Source organism: Chroicocephalus ridibundus, chromosome Z (assembly GCF_963924245.1).
Source record: "Chroicocephalus ridibundus chromosome Z, bChrRid1.1, whole genome shotgun sequence".
NCBI classification, from domain to species: domain Eukaryota; kingdom Metazoa; phylum Chordata; class Aves; order Charadriiformes; family Laridae; genus Chroicocephalus; species Chroicocephalus ridibundus.
This window is the reverse complement of record NC_086316.1, coordinates 48982114-49003638: the sequence shown is the minus strand read 5'-3', so window position 1 is coordinate 49003638 and position 21525 is coordinate 48982114. Positions and strand designations below refer to the sequence as shown.

Below are 21525 nucleotides of genomic sequence, written 5' to 3'. Positions count from 1 at the left end.
ACATTCAAATTTTTTAAAAAAAAAATTACCCAAAAAAAGTTGACTTGTCTGGTAGGACAAGGATACCTTTGTACCTGACACTTACCAGAGAAAAAAAGTTAAAAACATTGCCAACGTAATCAATCATCTGAACAGTCACAGTCTTTAAACAATTCTCCCTTGGGAAGCAGAATTAAAAATGCACAAGACAACAGATTAATAAACTCATACATTGGTAAAATAAAAATCAATCTGTAAAATTCTTAAAAAAGGAAAAAAAGAGTAGCTTACTACAATTAGATTCTTTGTTACATCTTTAACCTGCTTTTCAAAGTAAATCTCTTGATTCAGCGCTGACAAAGAACACATACATCTCCTCAAGCTACTTAACCTTGTTCCACATTTCACAACCTCTGAAAGCACTGTGTTGTACTGGTGTCAGGCCCATGTAATTTTGCACAGTGCTAAACGTGACAGAATGCGATGCATCCTGTTTTAAAACTCCTACAGACTGAATTGCTCTTCCACTGTAACAACACACTGAGCACACGTTACTTTAGTACACAGGCACTTCACAGAACAAACACTAATTTATAATAACTAGCAGCAGGCTAAAAATCCCTTCTTCTGCCACTAACCAACAAGTTTTCACCCATGAAAAATGTAAGGAAACAGGGACAAAACACCTCAGTTCAGGTTCAGTCAGTAAACCCCACATAGTGCACATACCCTCTTCTGCACTCCAGCAGTAAAAACCCCGGTACCTAGAGAGTGCCAGTCTGTGATACCACCAAAGGGCATCGCTGAATTCTGAGACGCACTGAAGTACCATCTCCTCCATGAACAACACTGAACAGCATCCTCCGAGGAAGGCACTGAAGAAACCAGCAAGTCATTCTTCAAATCAAACAGGAATTGCTACACTAACAGAAGGTGGTATGCTTTTGAAGGCGGATTGTTACCTGTTCCTACAAAGATGGACTATTGTTTGGCACTCTTATGTCTCCTGCTTATGTGGAATTAATAGGAATTAACTTCTGAATGAAAACTTATCAACTGGAAAAGAATAATGGGAAATTGAGTAGAAGGCCAAAGCATGGGCTAGAAAAGTAAAGAAATTCAAATCTTCTGAGATCCAAACAAGCTTAGTACTCCATTTAAAGTTTAGCATTAAACTCCTAACCAAAAAACAAACAAAAACCCCCCACCATCACTCCCCGCCCCTCCCCCCACAAAAGAAAAGTAAATAGCCTCCATAGCAACTGCATACTTTCTGATACAGCAGATTTCTTTCATAGTCTACCTCAGACATACAGAGCTAAACCACCACAATAATGTAGGAAAAGGAAAACTATCACGAAATTGTGCTGGTTTTATTGTTGTAAGGTGGATAAAAATGCTGGTGAGAGACACACCCAGTTATCATCATACTGCTGAGAATAAAACTTGTCCACTGTTTTTTCATCTGTCAATTCAGATAATAATATCAAAAATAGAAAAGAAAATACAAAAGAGAAGTCTAAGCCGTTTCCACTAAGCTATGCTAATACATTAATTTTCATGGCTTAAATTCTGTTTTATGGCAGTGAAAAGGTTACACATGAAATCAGCCTACTGTCTAGCAAACCTATTTCTAACTGATGATTTTTCCTCTCCATAACCCACCATTTTTCATTGTACAGCAGTAGTGGCACAACCACTGCTGATGGCAGGGATTCAAAATTATTTCAAACGTTTATTGAAAAATGTCAAAAGAAAGTACTTTTTAAAAGCAGAAGTCTGACTATCAGACTGCTTTTCTGTTACTGGTTAGCAGTAACAGAAATAGATCTCTTGAAGAGCTCATTCACTGGTAAAAAAATTGTTTGTGCAAATAAAACTACTACTATTAACTGCATGATCTTTTTATGAAAGATTACTGCAACTGCAAAACAACAAGTGCTGAAACTAAGGAAAGCCATATAAGGTTTCTAAAAATCTCCTTCAGTAATTGTTTATGCAATTAATCATAACTCAAGTGTCTGTGAGTAAGCAAAACAGAAGTAAAAAAGGAAAAAGTAGTAGTCATGGTCTGATATACAGTGCATTCAGAATTAGAAATTTTCTGTTTTAAAATCAAAACATCTAAAAACTATTTTAAGATTAATCCAAATTCTATACTTCATACCGCATCAACACTTTAAAGACCCATACAGAACTCACACAAACTAACACAAGTGTTCACCAAAGCCAAAACCAAGAAAGAACTTCTTTGAAATTAAAAACCAGATGTATGTTATTTTATCTATATGTGAGCAGTTTAGTGGAGAGGCTATGACATATGTGAAGTATACATAATCTCCTTGTACAAGTTGATATTACTCAGACAAAAATGCAGACATAATTAAAGCTTCATTAAAGATTTAGTATATTATAATTGCTGATTTTCAATTACTGTTTATCAAAAAGGAAACAACGACATCAGCTTATAAGATTTACAACCTATGCATAATATTATGCTGAAAAAAAACCCAGCCTATGATTAAACAGCCTGGACGGTAGGCTCTTTTATTAGGTTGATAATCCACAAACAATACTTTAAAGTTATTAAACATTTCTTTGTTTCTCATCCTTAACTTTTTAGCCACTGGCCAATTTTAAACGTATTTTATAAGAGCCTCAAAGATAATAGACTTCCTTTAAGATTCACGGGCAATCCCGGTTCACCCTCCCGGTAGGGGAAAGGCAAGCAGAAGCCCGGCAGCAGCTGGCAGACCGACCTGCAGACATGACCGGGCCAGCAGTTCAGCAGGTCTTCAGCCTGATGTTATCCTCACCCTCTTCTGCTTCTTGACCCATTTCCTGGCTTTCCTGGGAGATGTGTAGTAAGCAATAGAGCAGTAAAAGAAAGGCAGACTTATTAAATCCTTATGAACCTTATGAAAATCAGGTTCCATGTGTCCATGTGCTTGTGTTATGCCTTATGGGTCTTCTTCTCTGGTGATTCTGGGGGCATCGCAGTCCTGTGTCTGCCTTTAGAGCATCACACAGAGCCCCAGTGCCAGATTATCTTCATTTAACAAGTCCTGGCTTCAGACCAGACCCAGCTCCTCTCATGGAAGCTCTTCCCTATATAAGCCCTTGCACGTCCATGCTTAAAACCTTGGACCCACCTGTCACTTATAGGGTGTCCCTGATGCCAGCCAGAAGAACCTGCCTGTCCCCTCCCCAGCTTCTTCATGATTCTACACAATAAACTTCCTGCAGATTACAAAACACACCTTAAAATCCCATGGGAAAAGCCCCAAGGAAGCCATATTCAAAAGCCACATGTGTTCTGCTTGGGACATGCAAAAGACACAGAAAGGACATTTGGTCTCTGGTTGGGGAAGGCAGAAGACATTGTGCCCATTCCCTGAGAAAATCTGTGCTAGCCACTCTCGTGCCAGGTTTCATAAACTTTCAATCATCTCCAAACATAAACTAACTGTATTGTGAAAGCCAGAGGCCCAGACAGGCTGCTGCTTTGAATTATACAAGAAACTGAAAAGGCTTTAAATTTTGAAACACTTGGAGCTGACACAGTTTTACACCAGTGTAGCAGGGACCAGAAGGTGTCCCACTTTGGCCTGCCAGGTGCTGATGCCGGGACAGTGGAGGAGGTATGCAATGTAGGTACAAGCCATACAAGTAAAGATATTCCATTTGTCTGTCGTAACCTTAGATACTGCAGGTTTAATATAAGAGAGTCTATAAAAACATCCAAACATCATACTACCCAAAAGTTCAGCTCCTTCCCAGTGTACAGAACCCGCGTACTTAGCAATCATTCCTTTGATAAATGATGCTCCTGCTTGGCTTTACTCCAGGACTGATTTTTTGTAAATTTCGCAACCTGCCTATTGAATTTTGCTGGGTTCTGGTAAGACCATCAAATAAGGGCAAACTACGACAGAAAGCAGAAGATTATGCATAGGAGTAACTGCACAAGAGCACTTCTCAAATACAGAAATGCAGCTCTACTAGTGGCAATTTCTTGAAAGAGCATTTTTCCACCCACCTAGTAGTTCCAAGGAGAAGTTAAAAATACAGCTAGAAAACAAGGATAAATGGTGCCTCTTTCATCACAAAAGCATACACAGGATTTCATTCCTGGCTTTTGTATTAATCTATACATTCTGTCACTGTGGACAAACAACTGAAGAATCCCACACAAGAAACTCTCATAATCCTTATTAATGCCAAAAGCACTGACTAAATTGTGTGGAATCTTAGAAATAAACAAAACCCACCAATAATTAGAAGTTTTTTGGAAGGTTCTGTACATTATCTAAAGAAATGCATCCACATTGTTAAAGGCAGACAATTTAAAACACCTCAGTCTTTTATGTGGAAACTACTATATAACGATTGATTTTGAACGCATTTTTCACCCTATCTACATTCCCATAAATATGATCTGTCTAGGAAACAGTGACTTTTTTTTTTTAATTCCCTCAAGCTTCATAAACCTGTGCATTAGAGGAGAAAAGCTTTTAGTCTTTCATAATAAGAAATACCTTGCCAACACCAAAATTGCCTTAAAACAGATGTCCAGAGTCCAAATTGACCAGTTTCTGGGTTTGGGGTGTGGGATTTTTTGTTGCTGGTGGGTGTTGTTTGTTTGTTTTTACTATACTGCCCAACAGACCTCCTAACACAAAAAAACCCCAATCACCAAACAACGAAAAAAAGGAAAACCAAAACCAAAGACACAATTCTTCCAGCAAGAACAGAATCAAAGCTACCAAAGTGAGGAAAAGAAACAGAAGAGTAATAAAGTCATTTTGCCTGAAGAAAGATTTGGATAAAAGCACTATTTAGGAAACAGTCTACTTATTCAGCACGTTTGTCCTCTTACAGATTTCTTTGGGTGTATTTTTTCACAGCTACGAGCAAGCACACAAGATTTTAAAAATTATCTTTGCTTTTCAGCTCATCAAAATGTTGAAAAAGCCATTCATCAGCCACTCTGAATTAAAAAGAGTGCAAGCATGATACAAGTATTGTACACAGCTTACAATGAGAAAAAAAGAGTTACTTAAGCAGGACTTTCTGTCCTGTTTAAGAGCGGGACAGACAAACGAAATGTGGAAATTCATGTAGCAAAATTGCTTCCAAACAGAATATGGGCATACCCTCCAGAGATGTCCACAATCCCTCAGTCCCACCTCAGCTCAGTTCCCAAGTTAGCCTTTGACAGTAACAAACACATGGATTAAATACTAAGGATAGACCTCCAATTTATTCTAAATAAATGTAACTCCACAAAACTGTATCCAGCCTTGTGCCACCAACAGGATTATAACAGAGTTACAGAGATTTAAATCAGATGCCTCTAAATTGTTTTTCCTCATTAAAAATACTGTTTCTTCTACATTCCAGGAGCAAATGAAAATCATTGTTTGGGTCTTGGCTAGTTATGCTAGAAATGGATCAGTGAGACCTGCTAAGTCAAAGGGTCTTTGAGACTCTCATATTTTCTATTTCCTACTCATGTACTTTTTCAAATTCCCAAGGATTTGCAATCCAGGGACCCCCAGGAAGAAAATCCAACTTAGGGAAGATATAGCTAACTTAGAAAGAACACTGTTGATAATACCTTTCACTTTCATTAATTTCCACCTCAGAGATTTTGGATGTTGCGGCTCAAAAGTGTAGCCTCAGCTGCTATCCAAGGCTTCCACAATGCCCTGCTCTGCTAGCCCACCCAGTGCTCAGAAAATGCCAGCGTGCTCACCTCTGTGGGGCATCTGGGAGCTACTCTGGAGCAAGCAGTGAAACTGTAAACAGAGGCAGCCAAGGTAATAACTGCTATCAAAATAAACTAAGTGCTACTTTAAACAAAAAAGGTCCTCTCCCATGCATAGAGAGGATTATTAATTCATTACTACTACTCCCCCACTGCTGAAGCAGCAATGTCCCTTTTTTTTTTTTTTTTTTTTTTTTTTTTTAGTTGCTCTACATAGAAAGAAAGTAGTCGAAGAGCACTTGGATATTTTTTATTTCCAGGTATTTGCACCACTTTTCACACAATACACATACAAGTTAAACCTTTGCACAAGCTTCAATGAATTTAGACAAATAGTCATGAAAGACGGTGAACCGCCTTAATAACAAGCCCCAGGCATCAGGCAGCAGTCAGTTAATTACATGTTTTGTATTTATTGAAAAGATAAAGTTAATGTTATTCTAAACCTTAGTAGGTTCCTGGAAGTCACAAACTCTGCACCAGAGCCGCCCTACCATTCCACCACTCTCTCAATGACTTCTGAACTGGGTTACATATGCAGAAACATCTTCATATCAATTCATTATCAAACCTAGAAACAAAAACAAATGTTGACAGTTCCCTGGCAGGTTTCCTGGTGTGCCTGCAAACTCCTCAAAGCTACGGTGTATCTTCAAACTCCTAGCACAACACAGGAAAAGTACATGAGAAGCACAACTGGCAGGCAGACCACCAGCACAGCAGGTAACGTCTCTGTTTCACTGAACAGGCTTCCACATCAGAAGCCATCGACTGCAGCAGCAGCAGTCATTTGGGTCACCTCAACAGAGTGAGCAACCCACGCATAGCACGTGGCTATGGGGACCACACTACCTTCTCCACCCTACTTCACCGTTGTTCCAATTCTAAAAACCTGAAAAGGTCTGGCAAATTAATGCATTTCACACAGCTTCCAAAAGCAGGAGAAAGATCTTAAAGAAATAAAATATATCAGTATGTGCTGTATACCTTTTATAGAAGCTGCCTTATTGGAGATTGTACAGTTTTTCAGCTCTGACTCAAAACTTAGATTCTTCTTTGGCAAAAAAAAATAGGGAGGAAAGGAAGGAGAAACAGTACATACAACCTGCTAGACCATTAAATACTTGCAAGCAAAACACATCGGAGGAATCAGCTAATTCAATGACATGCTGACATCTTCTCCATTCTGAGTAGCACTGAAGCCACACCACCAGCTCTACACAACTGGAATCACAACATTTGCAATCTAAACCTCACCACTCAATGGAGCCAGGCTTGATGCCTAGTTATTGACTTTTGGTCCTGTGCAAGCATGGGCTGTGATTGCTCAACAGGCAGCCCTGCCTGCTTTGCATGATGAAGGTACCACAGCGATGAGTAAAATGTGTAAATGTGGGTATATGATAAAGAACTTCCTGAAATCCAGGATGACTACAGAGACAGCAATAGTGTACAGAAATAACGTTAATCGGTCTTTAATTACTAACAAGCATTTGCCACAATGCCAGATTTTAAAAGCATGGAAAACAAGGTTTGGACAGAAGTGACAATAAGAATCCTCAGGGCTACGGTGGTACTGCTTGAATCACCTGTGGGGAAGTGAGATGTTCTGAAATAGCTCAGGGCATCTTGCAATCATAGTATCTCCTTCATCTCTCCAGTAAAAAAAGTTTGTATACAAACACACAGCACTTTCTTTTGATAGCCAGCTGTGGCAGCTAAAGACACCTTTCCTAGAAATGATACTCTTCCTCAAAGTAAAATCTAACAATCAGGACCTGAAAAACTTTTTGTTGATCTATATTAACTCCCAAATCCTACAAATCATTTCCAAACATATTCCCTAGCAGTGTTTCAGCTAATCCAGCATTATCATCACAGTTTCTCCAAACATTTAGAATTATTTTGTCCAACACCTTTAACTCCCAAACATCCTTCGTTTTACCACTTTAAAAAAAATTAACTAACTCCCTTCCCACATTACACTTTATGTCATTGAGTGCTCTTGTACACTGTTACCTTTTTTCTCTTAATCTCTTTTTACCCAGCACCTGTATTGTGCTGCCTCTGCCACTCCACGTGCATCTATCTGATCCTTACAATTTAAGTTGATTTTTCTACAGATTTTCCTTTCCCTATATTTTTAAGGAGGAAAGGCAAGTAGCACAAATTGTGGTAATGTCTGGAATTACATCAAGGATAGACGCATTGGTACAGGGCACACTTGTTAGAAGCATTCCAGTCACTTGCAAAGGAATAAAAAAATCGCTGCAAAGCATGACCATATGCAACTACACTATGATCACCTGTGAGACAGGTGATACTGACTCACCAATAACTTCTGATCTTCTTTTGCAAGGATCAAACATACCAATGTTCATTCCTAACCTTTGCTATATTTTAATCAAACTTTAAATATCAACCTAGAGCAGTTGACCGCCAAAAGATTCGTGGAATACTGCTTCAAGGGCAAAACTAAAATGGAAAATCATTTACGACACCACCAAATGGTTGTTCTCATGGAAAAAAACAGCATCAGGAGACTACATCTGGTGACAAACAAACAAAAGAAGAAAGAAAAATCTGCTTATATCTCTTTGAAGGATGAAGTCACCCGGGATTGTGAAAAGCAAAGCCACACCAAAATCCCTCAGAAAGAGATAATTCAAGTTGAGGATTGCTCCCTACGGCATTGTTGAAGCTCTTGCACCACTGAGTATTAACTTCTCCGAAAATATATCTTCCCTCAGTCCCTGGGAGACTATTTCACAGTCTAGTAGATCTCAGTGTTGAGATGCTTTTTCCAATGCTTAGTTCTCCTTTCTGTATCGCAACCCATCATTCACAGTCAAGTCCTCCTTAACATACATAGCTTTGTTTCCTGATGCTTCTGCCAGGGCTTTTCAGTTAGGGGGTAAAATTATTCCCCTTCATTAACAAAAGGGAGATAACATTTCAGTCCTCTCCAATTATTAAGAATCATTCCTACCCTTTGAACGTCCTTGTGCTATTTACTTCACAACAAACAACTCATATTGTAAGAGACACACAACTAAGGCAGAGCTCAAAAGTTTGTAAGTTCTTTAAAAGCAGAAAGCCTTAATGGCAAGTTAAGCTCCAACACTGGAAACTGGCTATTCAGATTCTAGCATTTCCCTTAACTCAGTCCCTGTACTTCTTGCTGTCTCTCTTCAATAGGTCAAAAATTGTCAGATATTAAAAACCCCTAACCTTGGACTTCTATCATGTCCCAATTCAAAGAGTTGAACAACAACAACAAAAAAACCAAAAAGGTTTTATTGATGTAGAAACAAAATGTAATTTTCACAGGGTAGACCAAGAACTCAGTTTCTGCTCAAAATTACTGTAACTCTTTTCTTTACAGCATAAGATTTACCAAGTAAAACGGAGAAAGTTTGCTTCTGCAATCCAGGAATGCATTTGTCCCTAATGAATCAATAAAACCACGCAAAACCTTGCATAAAGCAGTGCACACAGTAGCAACAACGGAGTAACTTCCCTTGCTAACCAAACACTATGGAAGAGCCACGTACTTGATATGCAGAGGGTAACAAGTGAAATTATGTCCAAGCCTGTCTTCTATTTATGTAATTCACTAAGCATCTTTATTAGAGTGGTACTAGAAAACCACTCACCATCTTACTCAGGTACGTACAGATATCATCCCAACACTACATTCAGCATTAATAAAGAACCAAACATAAAATTGAGAAAAATTTATATTTCTTTGACTCCAAATTCACTAAGCCACAGAAAATGGAAGGACCGTCCCTGAGCCTGGAGTATCAGAGCTACTCAGAACAGTAATGACCCACTGCCAAGCCTTTGGCATGAAGAGACAAAGATTTATTTAGACACTCTGGGCCACTGGCTCCAAAACGTGGAATGTGAAGCTCTTTCTATCACAATGGTGAAGCATCTGCCAATTTTTAAGCTCTAAGGTTTTTCTATTAACCCAGTCCATATTTCCCATATAATTTCCAAGATATAAAGTTAATTTTTTCTGAAACATATATTTCTAGATTCAGTGCACACTCAGACACAAACTCACTCAATTTTCTCCTCATGTATCCTCCACAGGTTGATCAGATCCTCTGCAAAGGCGTTTTTACTAACCTTGATCCCTTGCAGATAAAAATCCACTATTACGTCATCGCTTTTTCTTGGGGAATATGTCACACATACTGGGAACTCATGAATGGGGCTACATTTAGAAGCAGAAGAATTAGCTGCCTCAGGACAAAGAGGAACAAGTGGAAAACATGATGACGTAACTTACAAAGCAGATACAGATGGAAGGGAAGAGAAGAAAGAGGAGGATTAAATCCTCACCACATACAATTCAAAGGCATTTAAAGTACAAAGTACCCACAGCAAAACTAGAACAGACACACAGCAGATGCAAAATAAAACGTGTATATAAGATTACCTTCCAGACCTTGTCACAAGCACCGTGCACACGCAGATGGAGCTGAAGGATGACAGTGCTATTATGCCTTGCAAGAAGGAATCCAATTTTCACATGCTACACTTAGCGACAGGAAAAATAAAGTTATAACCAGCACACATAAAGGTTTCCTCTGAGGTACCTGGGGCTGAGACTGAAAAATCTGCGATCGTAAGGATAATCCTGAAAATACAAAGAAAAGCTCTGCTACTATCCTGAGTCCCCAGACAAAAACTGGCACAATCCCACCGCCATCTCATAAAATGCAACTTGAAATCGGTATATTTTCACTCCATGTTTGCTTCTGACACTCAAATGCCTCCTCACATCTGAAAGCGTCAAAAATCTCATCAGTTCTCTGTGTCAGTGCTTGGTAAGCTACAAACATCAGCAAAAACAGAGCTGGGAGCCACTAAAAGTGAATTCAGAAACCACTGCCTGTGGGGAAAGTATCACAACTGATAAGCAACAGAACAAAGGACTAAACTTCTAAGGCTTTAGTCGCTCCTCAGCAGAAAATGGCTTCCAGATTTGCACCCTTGAAGCTTAACATGCTGATCCACACATTTTCTCTTTAGACAGGACTGTAGCCAAAAGATTTGCTCTTTGGATAATAAAAGCATGGTGGAGATCCTTAGGAGCATTCCTTCTCTTCGTAAAAAAAAGTTTGTATTTCATAAACTTTGTTCTTAAACACATGGTCATGGGATCTTGGGGTGTCTTCAAAAGAATCAGTTAATAAACAAGCATACTAGAATAAACAGACTTCAGAAATTACAGCAGTCTGAATATATAATAGTCAGGTACAACAGCAGGTGCTTTTTATACTGCTTGCCAAGTCCTCGTTATGTACTTGGCATTGGCTTGGTTACAGCAAGTATGAGATAATCCCCTAACATGCTGTGTCATCAAAATGCACCAGATGGATGCTCCAACTACACAAAACCTCTTCCCTTCCCCACTCCTCTCCTCCAAACAGGATGTAACTTTTAAAGAGCAGTGCCAGGTGCCAACATGGAAAATCCTATCTTGATAATTACTTACCCACCAAAGCGTAATCACCACTTCAATTACTAATGGTAAAATTTGGTCTTACCTTGAAACCATTTATAAAGCTGTACTGCTGGAGTGCTTGCCAGGCTTTGGGAAGGGCTAGTTTGACCAGGGTGAACACAGAACTACACACAACTGAAAGTCTCAGGCAAGGTCGATTTTATCCTAAATAATCCATGCCTGGATTATTCCAATATCTATAATATATCCAATCCAACCTCTTGTAAACTCCCCTGACACTGCCTTAACTGATACTTTTCTGCATTTTCAACATTCCAATTTTTTGTCTTAGGGGAAAAATAAAATAAAATTAACTAGACGCCTCTCTTTCCTGTATTCTCTGCCTTATGCACACACATCACCTGGAGACCACTGCTGCTGGAGAGACTGACCACAAGAGCGGTGCAAGGACTCTTCCTCGCCAGGTGGCACCAGTGGAAAACAGGTGGGTTTCCAGTGAAGCTGCAGTGACAGACCGCTGCCTCGCATTGAGCGACTCTTCTCTGCAAGCAGAGTCTTCCTTCCTAAAACCCACCAACATGTCAGCCGGGTCTCCCATGCTGTTCAAACCAAATACGAATAATTATAGGTGACTTCACAGCACACCGCTTCATACTCAGAAGATTTGATGAGTTTGTATTTGCAAACATGTCTTCTCTCTGTACCACAAACCCCCACAGATGCCAGGTGAAGACCAATGGAATCCACCCAAAGACTTCACTGGATTCTTCTCAGAGGCAGTAAAGCGGTGGGGTTTATCCGCATCATCAGTTATGCCCACTATTCAGCACCTCGCTCCATCTGAAAAGCCAACACAAGAAGGATGCCACCAAGGTTTGTATGCTACTAGGCTGTAATAACTGTGTGACGTACTGTGAAAGGCCATGAAGCCGCAGGACTCCTGTCATACGCTGGAGAGGGGAAGTCTTCAACAGGCAGAGTAAATAAAGTGTCGGTAGATGTGCACCTAGTTGGAGGAGGTTAGTCTTTAAGTCGGGTGTGTCTGATTTTTTTGCCACACTAGGCATTAATGACTGAGACACTATCATAAAAAGAGAAGCATAACAGCTTTTTTGTGTACTGCCATTGGCTCCTTGCAGTTCGTATGATTACTAAGCCTTCAGACTGACTTTTAAAATATCTTCCTCTTCCTCGCATCATAAGAAGCCATGATTATTCACCCCCACTCTGTGAATTCCTTTCCCGGTAACTTCACCCTCAGGTTTCAGGTGTAAGACGCCTACAAAAGTACAGTACGTATCCCTCAGTGTTTCCAACGTCCAATGGCCCCAAAGTCACTGTTCCACACACTCTGCCGTTTGAAAACACAAGGCTCTCAGACAGGCAGCTGGAAAAGTCCTCCTTTCCCACATAAATGAAGTGCTGTTTCTTAATAAGAAAGGAACGCTTACCTTACTGCTGTTTGTGATATTCTGTTATCCAGAGCAGATCTAACGTATGCATATAAACCCGCACCACAGTGCCTGTGGATGCCACTGCTTACAAGGCCATAACACAGACTTTAACACTACAGATCAAAATTGAGTTTCAAACTGCTCAGGTTTCAGCACAGTTATATACTGAAAGGAAAAAAATAATCCAAAATATCTTTGGACCTCTACTGAAAAAGTCATTACCTTCATGGATAAAGGTGCTGAAGAAAAAGTATCTTCAATAAAATATGAATTTGCATATCAGAAACATGACACATAAAAATTGCCTTTGGTTCATGCACAAAACCACTGTATATTGCAGCTTTAATTCCTAGAGAATCACCAAAAGGCAAACATTTTTGGAGTAGAGAACTTATTACTTTTTTGAAAATTGACTATATGAATATTACCTGTATAAAAGCTAGGACTGTGCTTTTAATATTTACGTTTCATGCAACTTTATTTCCACACTGCCATTCTGTTCAAAATGCTTCTATTAGCTATCAGGGGGTAATTTATCCTAAGGAGGGCATCTGACAGAGGACCAGATCTCCTCTAGGAAATGTTTTCTTATTCCTGGTCGATGACAGCTAACAACTGGACCCCCGTGTCACCGGCACTCCCATAACCAGCGCAGCAGAAGACATCAGGTGATGCTCCATGTCACCTGCGATAACCAACATAACCCAAACAATTACCTGATACATTACTGAGACTACTTTTTTATCTAAAATAAGCAGTGATACATGCAGCTTATAGACATCCTAATCAATTTATTCTTCTCTTCTCCTCCTAGATTACTCATTTGGCTTTCCTTGGGACAAAAATTCTTTTCAAGAGGCCGGGATATCTTGGCTCCAAAACCAGAAATAATCAAGTCAGTAGCTAACTAGAAATAGTAGTTCTTGTTAATGAAGTAGGTAGATTTGAATCCAGAACATGTTTCAATGTATTGTATATCAAAGCATTAAACGTGTGTAACTCCTAAAATACAGAGGTGTTTTCTGTAGCCTTAATTACCTTCAAATTTGCATTCAAAAGCAGCTTGACCCAAGCCGAAATAAAGACGTTAAGTCTTTGCAGTTTTCTTAGGTAAAGAAATAAAAAGATATGTGAGGGTGTATTAAGTCCCTAGTGCAACTTCAACTACAACTAAAATTGCTGATTCCAAAATCAGTGTGTCCCAAATCGTACTACACTCAAAATACAACCCATTAAAACTGCCTGACTTGGACAAGACTTTGAAGTAGGGCTAAGCAATCAGACTAACTACCATAAGGCTGTACCCTGAATGTTGAAGCTAACACAGAGCCAACATTACAAAGTATGGCGCCGTCCCCTCGGACCGATGCCCAGCTCCTTGCCAAGAAGGCACCATGGCGCTCAAATGTCTCTCCCACGCTCCTCGCAGCCCTGGCACGGTCCTGCACGAAGCAGCTTTCAAGGACTTTGGGATTTTCTCATTGTTATGAAATAAAATTAAGCATGCCAAAATCTGAATGATGTCATGGCAATCTCATAAGTGGATTACATTAATCATTTACCAGCAAGGGAGGATAATTCTTGAGCGAGAGCAGAACCCTGAGTTCATCCTTATTTATCATTCTGAGACAAAAGGTACAATAGCTGTGGATATCAGAAATACACAAGAAGTTTGTGGAAAGGGTAGGTAAAATGTCCACTGAAAATGCAACGGAATTGCAAAGCTACAGACTGGTTTTATATTGACTCTTTAATGACAAGTTTCTGTCAGCTTACCACAAAATTACTGGGGGAGATTTTCTTCGTTAGGTAAAGGTTAACTGCACACTAGATAATGCTGCTTAATAAATCTTTCATTTTTAAAAAATAGTGCTCTAATTTTTAAACTGTTGCAACACAATTTAACACACACAAAAAAATGTTTTCTAGACTTCTAGATGTTCCTTTTCTCCATTTTGATAATCTTAAAAATCCAATAAAAAAAAAAAAAAAAGAAAGAAATCATCAGGTCACTGGATAAGCTAATACAGCAAATAGAAATTTCAGCCCTTTCCTGGGTAGAATGACTGTGATAAGACGGACTTAAAAAAATGTCACATTCATGTATCTTTTAAATCTTCCATTATGTTCTGATTTTTTTTTTCCTCCTCCTATTTAAAAATACCTTCTTTTACCCACACTCCAAGCTCTTTCCCATCGTAATACCCATCAGGAGGTAATCGCTGTTTGCCCCACAGGGTGCATGCTCTCCACCCCAACACTCCCGTTGCCCAACCGGCAGAGCGAGCAGCTCCCTGCATGGTGGCAGCCGTGCCCCGTGCCACCAGGGTGATCAGCAAAACCTTCTGCACACTCTGGTGTTTGAAACCCACGAGAGGCGTGGCTCTCGGGCTTCAGAGCTCCACGCTTCAGCAAAGCCAAGAGCTACAAACGCGGCATGTGCAGCCCTCGCCTTAGTCACCCGATTTGAGCAGAGCTTAGATCAGATGGCATTCAGGGATCCTTTCCAACTCAAGTTACTCTGTGATCATAAAAAAAGATGGTGTGAGAAAGCTGTTAAGGAAAGAAAAGAGAAACACCCTCAGCTCCCCACACACATCACACAAAACGTACCAATTCCTTCTTCCAACACTGGATGCAGTACCCACCCTCCCAAAATTCACCTGAGAGAGACAACATATAGAGAAAACCAATGGGTTTGCACGTTCCTTGGATTTGAAGAGTGTTAGTTAAAGTATTCTGCTTACATTAGCCTGGGGAAGACCCAGAGCAAGAGCATTTACGCTCTGCTTCCTCCCCCTGCTCTGGCAGGAGCTTTTTTAGGTATTACTCTCAGCTGTTCTTTTAAAAATGTTGTCTTAATTTGAATTTATTTAGTCTAAAGAAAAATTGTATTTAAGATTTCCAAAGTACCAAGATTTCAAACATGACTAAAGTCCCATCAGAACAAAAGAGTACTTATGTATAAATACACGGTAACAGTAACACTGTCAGCAAGAATTGGAACTCACATATCAGAATAAATTTTAAAAAAATAAAAATCCGCCAATAAAACCTAAGCATATATTAGCAAAAAAAAAGTCACATTCATGTATGTTTTAAATCTTCCATTATGTTCTGATTTTTTTCCTCCTCCTTCTATTTAAAAATACCTTCTTTTACCCAGCCCCCAAGCTCTTCCGCACCCGAATACCCACCAATTTTTGAGAAAAATATGTTCCTTGTAAAAAAAAATTACTAGTACCCCACCAGGAAAGGAACAATCAGTAACCTTTTCCCTTATGTACAAAAATTAAAATAATTGCAGAGAAACAAAATTATTTACCCAGATCAATACAGGGCACAAAACCTGTATCTCCTAGATACCAAACCAGTACCTCAACCGCACAGATAGAGAAAGGCTGTTCTTGCCCTGATATACATCCCCAGCACGGAAAAAATAAAGCAACAGTGACTTGATGTAGGGTAGTTGCTCAATCAATCTTGGTAGCAGATGGTCAAGTTTTATAGACTCCATGGTGCTGCTGTCCTGGTGTCTTCCTGACCTGTGCTCATCTTCTGGAGTTGAAATTTTGTATACCAAATTCATCTGGGATGCTCTTGATGCACAAAAGGGGTGCCACAGAGGTTCAGAAGAGTTTAATTACTTGCAAAAAGAAATTACCACTAAAACGATTCAGCCCAAATTCCAAGGATATGCTGCTCATCTGTCATGTTCACCCACAGACTTTCAATGACATCTCTCACTCCCTACTCTCACATTTTCCTCAGATGGGTGACAAGGTGGTCGTTGTCTTATGGAGAGTAATTTTTATTGAAGTGCTCATCAAAAAGAAAGACACAAGTAATGTTTAATTGCTAGCTTAAGAGCAAGATTTGAAAGACTAAATAGATAAACCAAGAACATATTGGACAGCAGTGGGGAGAAAAAACATATCTTAAAAGAAAAATAATAATTTTAAACACCCTAAATTTTTTAAACATTCTGAAATAATTAAACGTTCCAGAACGTCTTCTCCTCCTTTTGGTAGGCAATGGGAAAATCAGAGGCTCCCAGTGTTGTCTACCTCACCTAGACTATTTATTGTTTTAAATACTTTCAATCCATTTCTTTCACTGATTTCCCTGATGATGTACAAACCCCCACTGTTTATCTACAAACAGTTGCTTATACAGGCCTATTGGATGACGGAAACTTCTCCCAGTAAGTACATGCAATCAGAGAGAACAGAGCACAGGAAACACCTTGTAGGACATGATCCTGTGAGGACAACAAGACAGACCAGGTGAGATGCCCTTTCGCAGAGGCATCTTCCCATTGGCTCCTTGGAAACAGATTTGTACTCCCATTCCCACTCCTCCTCCCATGCCAAGATGGACCCTCTCCAGCAGAAAGGGTCTAGTGGAAAAATGCCAACCTATGGTCCTGGAGTATCTTCAGCTAAGTCCTCTGCCATCCACAGCTGTCACGTACCCATTACGCTGCTCCTGTATTTATTTCTTCAGAATTAGGACCAGTATTACCATCATTATTTGCCTGCATATGTGAAAGTGGCAAATAAAGATGTTTCCCTAGGCCCCTTCAGTAAAGCAAACTACAGCTTTATTGGAAGAACACAGTCTCATGAAGTGGAAACAGAAAAATACTACCACACTGCTCTGAGCAGCTGGCTTAGCAAATCAATCAATACAATGAAGCAAAACCAATCAATCTGTTTTTCAGAAACCTTTAACCCCTATACAATATGTATTACATGCAATCTATTAGAAATAAATGAGCAGAGGGTTGTTTGCTAGACCTCTCATTAAGCAGGAATCTCCACCTTCTGTGAAACCAGAAAAACACATTTAAAAATGCATTACTGGAACATCAAGGCTTGACTTAAACCTACAGTAATAGGATCTTGTTCAAATTAAGCTTTAATGAATCAAGCCGCACTGCCTATGAACAACATGTATTAAACTATGCAAAACACATCTAGTTCTTCTTAAAATTATTTAATTTTTTGAGCGTAGGAGAAAAGGTCTCATTCTTGTAATTCATAATCTCATGTAAACCCAGAATAGCAGACAATTCACGTGCCAGGGGTAAAAACGCTGAATGTGGTCTGAGGTACCTAGACCATGAGATACAAGTTAAAAGTTTTAGCTCTCTGTTTGATTTTTCCTTCGTTTTGTCTATTTGATGGCTCTGAAGTTCACTTCATAATTTAGTTTTTTTAACATGATCGTTAGTTTTGGATACTAAATCTGAATTCACATACGTGCAGCAACACCACTGAACCAAAATAGTGTGCATCTTCCCAGACACCTTTTCTGGATTTACTGTTCATTTTTCCTGATTTTGTTTGCCATAAACACTACCGCACACTGAGACAACCTAAAGCCAAACAACAAAACCACTGCAAGTGACTACCCACATTGGCCTGTTAAAAAATGTGAAACAAGCATCTGAACAGGAGATTCCATTTCTTTGCACCCATATGTCTCCCATGTTAGCTCTAGCACTGGTAGGCACAGCTTATAAAAAGAAAAGGTTAACTACAATTCAGAAGTGCACATAATCCTCATATTACAGGCTTTTTAAGTTTAGGAACATAAGCATTGTAGATGACTGTGGCTTAAAATGGTACCAAAGAAGTCAGAAGCCAATTCCTGCTCCAATTAAAATCCATCCAAATCTCATATGGTTAGTGTTGTTTATTAGATAGATGATACAAACTTTAGCCTCACAATTAGTAGTCCCTGACTTCAAGGCATTACGCAGTCTTTACTACATATATAGAGCAAACAAGATATTCAGGCTTATCTCCAAAAATCCACACCCACTTCCCCTGTCCCACAAGAATGATGGACTACAAGATTTTCCCTCTGGCATCCACCACGCCGCTACATCCAGCCAGCATCATAAAATTTCTTCCAAAGTGTTACTTCCTACGGTTTAAACACACAAAGACAGTTTTAACAAATAAAAAATTGGGAGCGCATTTACACTGTTCCCAATGCATAAGGAACCACAAGCTTATCATAAAAAAATGAATGAGAATTTAATTACTAACTCAAAAAATTGTGAAAAGGGTTTTCTATTAAGTAACCAAAACCAGTTATACTGAAAAGCTCAGGTGTCCCTCACTCCTCTCCAACACACCAAAACTGTATTTTCTGTCTACCTAGATGTACCAAATCGCCTTCCCAGCATTCTTACATTTTATAACCAAAGGGCCAATCTGTGAATACTTTTATTTTAATAGCCTTCCAAAAGGCTGGCCTTGCATCTGTTAGAAGACAGCACAGCAGCCAGAAAATTGGCTGTTTTAAGTGAGGACAATGGACTAATGTAAGATAAAAGTATCGCTTCAAGCTACAACCAGAAACGTCCAAGAAAACTTGGACCAATGAATTATACAATTCATACTACACAGCCAACCTTGAACTGCCTTTACTTTGTAGAAATCAGTTTGGCCTAAAAGCTCACAGAGCTCTCAATCTCAGATGACATTTTCCAATAAAGGCAAGCCGCCTTCCACTCCAGTTTACATTTAGACACCAACAACATTCATCCCAAGGTGCATTAGAACGCTAAATTTTCTGCTTTTGCAGAGTTTCCTGTGGTCTTCCATTATCATTCACTGGACACTTCATTTTGCAGTACAAGTGCACAGAATTGTACGGTAATCATTCTCCTGTACTCCCCAACAGCGTTTCTGGGCAGCCTACCCTTCCCCTTCCCCCTCCCACCATTAGAGCAAAAGGTAAACACGCACCCCACTGTTGGTTACCTGCACACCACTAACACGTACCACCTGGAGAATAAACACCTTCTACGCCACCGCCGGCCTTTGGGAAAAATCAGGCATCACGTGCTTGCTCCAGCCACGGGCTGCGAAGGCAGGTGCAGCCGGTCCAGATTTTAACAGCAATGCAGCACAACCCGGAGCACTGTGACCAGAATATCTTCCAGGGCAAGCTGGTTGGGACCCCGTGGGCCACCCGTCTCAAGGGAGATGCTGCAAAACTGCGCCTGCCTGGGCGTACTCCTGTCAGCCGGCGAAAACGCGCTGCGTGTCGGAGACAAGGGAAATGCTACATGCCCGGTCTGCCCTACACCCACATTAGCTCACTCGTAATATATGCAGAGTCAGGCAAACATCCCTGCCTCCCGGTCGCTCGGCAGCTATGAAAACAGCCGGATCCGCAACCCGCTCTCTGAAGCCAATTGCGAATCCACAGCCCCCCCCCCCCCCAAAAAAAAAAAAAAAGCTACAACAGGGGAAAGCCAAAAAAAAAAAAAAGAAAAGATATTGTAGTTTTCCAGCCTAGGCCCAAGTTCCCGTCTGTCTCAAAAGGCAGATTTACAGACAATGGCAATAAAACAACTCTTGGTAAATTGCTCCTGTTAACACTGATCTTTCCAGAAAGCAGATGCAGCGCATCGGGCTGGCACTGACCGCCACCGCGATTTAGGAGATCGTCACATCCAACTGCTTTTCCGGGAGGAAAAGATCAAGGCGCCTTCCCTTTCCTGAAGCCGGTACGTGATGGTGGCAGATGTCACCTCCGCCCCGACCCCACCACCCCGAGCCCGGCCTAGGGATGGAGAGCAGAACTCGCTGCCCCCCACCTGGGTCTCTCTCCATCGGCGACTGCGGAACCTCCACATCCCCTCCCCTTTCTCCCCTCCCCCCCGTGTTTCCCCTTTCCCTTCTCACCACAGAAAAGATGCGGGGTGAGGAGAAAAAAATATATTAAAAAATATATATATATATAAAAGAGCAAACCAGGGCATTAGGGTATGCACAGCTCCACGCAGTATTATTCCACGCGTATCCCACCAATGTTAAATGGGATAATTAATTACTCAAATGGATTCCAGCGCCGCTCCCCTCCCTGCCGATGCCCCCCCCCCGCTCCAGCCCGGGGATGCTCCGCAGCCCCCCGCCCGCCGCCCCCCCACGGGCCCGCCGGCCTCCCCGCCACCCAGTGCCGGGGTGGGGGTGATGGGGGGGGGGGGAACACGGACCCCAACTCCCGCTCCCGCCCCCTCCGCACCTGGTGCGGGTCCGCGCCGCCTCCTCAGCAGGCAGGGCGGCTCCGGCGGGGGTGGCAGCGCAGCGCGGGGCGGAAAGCCCGGCAGCCAACCGCTCCGCCCGCCACCGCCACCATCTTCCTCCTCCTCCTCCTCCTGCGCCTGCCGCCGCCAGCACCACCCGGCCCGGCCCGGCCCCTCCTGCCGCGCCGCACCGCCCTCCTCGCGTCAGCGCAGGGGCGGTGCGGGGCTGAGGGGGTGGCGGGGCCGCGGGGGCGGGTGACGGCCTGGAGCTGCCCCGGCGGGCCCGGGCGGTGCGGCCGCGGGCGGGAGCGCCCAACCCGGTGCAGAAACGGCCGCCGGCAAAACGCTCAGCGGCTCCCCGACACGGCAGCTCCTACGTGGGTGGGGGCCCAGCGGGCCATTAACCCAGCCTTATCAGCTTGCTTTTGGGCTTCCCGGGGCCCACAGCCCCGGCTCGCCCCAAGGGAGAGCAACCGGCGGGGTGGGGGTGCCGGGGCAGCGCGTCCTCCCCGGCTGCGAAGGGGCTGCCCAGGCCGCGGCCATCACCGAAGCGCACAGAAACCGAAGGCCGGTGTCCCCGATATAAAGTTGTCGCTTCATGGCCCCTTTCCTTGAAAGGGGGGCTGCTGACTCCTGCGGTCGCATTGACAGACGGAGCATTTGTCCTCACGTGGCGTCTGTCTCATGAATTAACCTCATGAAGTTCAACAAGGCCAAGCGCAAGGTCCTGCACTTGGGGTGGGACAATCCTCATTATCAATACAGGCTGGGGGACGATGTGATAGGTAGT

At 41.6% G+C, this 21525-nt stretch overlaps 1 protein-coding gene across 2 annotated transcripts in view; it reads right to left on the bottom strand.

The window, feature by feature from the left end:
• APBA1 (amyloid beta precursor protein binding family A member 1) overlaps nucleotides 1–20910 on the bottom strand; it is a 96792-nt gene extending 75882 nt beyond the window's left edge. For both annotated transcript variants that reach the window (XM_063319630.1, XM_063319631.1), the window contains exon 1: nucleotides 20735–20910. The gene's annotated coding sequence lies outside the window, so the exon portion shown is untranslated. The remainder of the gene's footprint in view (nucleotides 1–20734) is intronic.
• Between the last annotated feature and the right edge of the window lie 615 nt (nucleotides 20911–21525).